Raw genomic sequence first — 2,420 nt, forward strand, 5'->3', positions numbered from 1 at the left:
TGTCTTCTTCTGGAGCTGGGACACCTGTGTCCCGAAACAGGACATCATCAATCCAGGTTCTTGAACCTCCAGGATCTGACTAGGAGTCACACAGAGCCTGGGGTTCTTAGACCTGAGGATGTGGCCCGGACCATCTGTCATCAGCTTCTCCAGTTTTGTTGCCATCATAGTGAAGACCCCTCAGCCATCAGAATCAGGAGGCAGGTTCCTTGACTATACCTATGCAATTGTTCTATTTCTTTAAAGAACTTTGAACAATATAATACTTAAATAATAAAGGAATGGACAAATAAAAGTATATCATTCTCAATTTATTGCCCACATGATTACTATTTGAGCAATGCAAAATAGTCTTACTGAACTAGAGAAGACTGGAAAAATCAAGTAAGCATTAATAACTGACACACATGGTTGCTAGAATTTGACTTTTATTTTTGATATTATTCCTAAATAAAGAAAACTGCTCTTCTCTTTCTTCTTCCCCTTTGGGCTTTGCTGAAGGATGTGCAGTGTAAAGCTAAGCCCACTTTACACGTAAGAATTATGGTTACAGCTGGGTGCAGTGGCTCATGCCTGTAAACTACTCAGGAAGCTGAGATCTGAGGATCACTGCTCAAAGCCAGCCTGGACACTAAAGACTGTGAGACTCTTATCTGCAATTAACCATTAGAAAAAAATGGAAGTGGTGCTATGACTCAAGGGGTAGGGCAGTAGCCTTGAGCCAAAGAGCTCAGGGACAACACCCAGGCCCAGACTCCAAGCCCCAAGATGTACCAAAAAAAATTATGGTTACAAGAAAGGCAAATGCACGAGAGCATAGGATGTGTCCCCCCTCCCCAGCTAGAGTTAAAGGGTATCAAGTAGAACTCATGCACTAAGAAAACCCAAACCAACATAGTCCTTTAATAAATGTAAAAATCCAGGAAGCCAGGTGGTGTGGTCCAAGCTTGTAGTCTTACCTACTCAGGAGGCAGACATCTGGGGATTACAATGAGGCCAGCCTGGACACCAAGTCCTCCAGGCTCCATCTCAATTAGTGCCTGGATGCAGTGTCGCACATTGGTCATCCCAGCACAATGGCTGGGATGCATGCCTGCCATCCCAGTGAAAGAAAGGGAAGAACAAATAGGAGCACTGCAGTACAGGCTAGCTCTGTCATGAAGTGATACCCTATCACCAAAACAACCAACACGACAAGGGCCAGTAAAGTAGTTTGAGTGGTAGAGTCCTTACTTAGTATTTGTGAGGACTTGAGTTCAGTGTCCAGCCTTGAGTTCAGTGTCAGTGCCACAAGAGTCTTCCAAAATCTCAGGAAAATGGTAATATATATGTGTGTGTATGTGTATATATATATGATGTTTGAGGGCATAGGAATCAGAAGAGTAATGTAGATGGGATGAATTTGATCAGAGTGCAATCACGCATGCTGTAACTATCATAATGCACTTCCTTTGTACAATTAATTTGTGCTAATTTTAAGTTGATGGACACTGGTGGATCGCTGCTGTTATCCTAGCTCTTCAAGAAGCTGAGCTCTGAGAGCCATGTTTCAAATCCATTCCAGGCTGACAAATTTGAAAGATATTTATTTCCAATCGATGAGCAAAAGGACTGAAGTAGAGGTGTGGTTCGAGTAGTAGAATACCAGCCATGAGCCATGAGAAATTTGGAGGCTCAGAGTCCAAGACCCAGCAGTAAGTCAAAGCAAAACAAAACTTGTGATGTTTGACTTCAACTCAGAAAATAACCCTTACCCTCTCAACATGAAACAAAAGTTGTTACTTTAAAATTCACATACTCCAGCTTGTCACTAAAAATGAGTCACTGCTGCCTCAGATTTCCCAATCACATGAAGGCTCAGTAAGTTCTTCCTGCACTTATACAAAATCCCTGTCTTTGCTGAGGCTACTCCACTACAGTCGATAGCCCTGCAGCAGAGCTTAGACCCTGGATTCCGGAGTCTTTCTTTGGATCTATACACTGACAGCGTTGAAGCAAAGAATAGTGCTTGGCTGTTAGGTTTGTAGGAAAAGACAGAAAAAGTCCAGGGGCTATGAATTTGCTGTTTGTCTGTTGCAATGGAAAGACTTTCTAGAAGAGGATGTTATTATTTATTTGCTTGTTTGTTGATACTGGTACTAGGGCTTCAACTCTGGACCACTCAGTCTAACTTGGCTTTTTCACTCAAGGCTACTGCTGTACCCTTAGAGACACAGATCCACTTGCGGCTTTTTGTGGTAGATAAGTATTCATGAAAGTCTGATGGACTGTTTATGCATGGGGTGGATTATACCATGATCCTCAGATCTCAGCCTTCTGAGTATCTAAGATTACAGGCATGAGCCACCAATGCTAGGCGCGGGGCTGGAGTACATGTAAAAGACTACTGCTTTCGTTGTATTTTCAAATAGAAAAATAGA

The sequence above is a fragment of the Megascapheus bottae genome, chromosome 21 (assembly GCF_031878675.1).
Source record: "Megascapheus bottae isolate mThoBot1 chromosome 21, mThoBot2.hap1, whole genome shotgun sequence".
Lineage (NCBI taxonomy): Eukaryota > Metazoa > Chordata > Mammalia > Rodentia > Geomyidae > Megascapheus > Megascapheus bottae.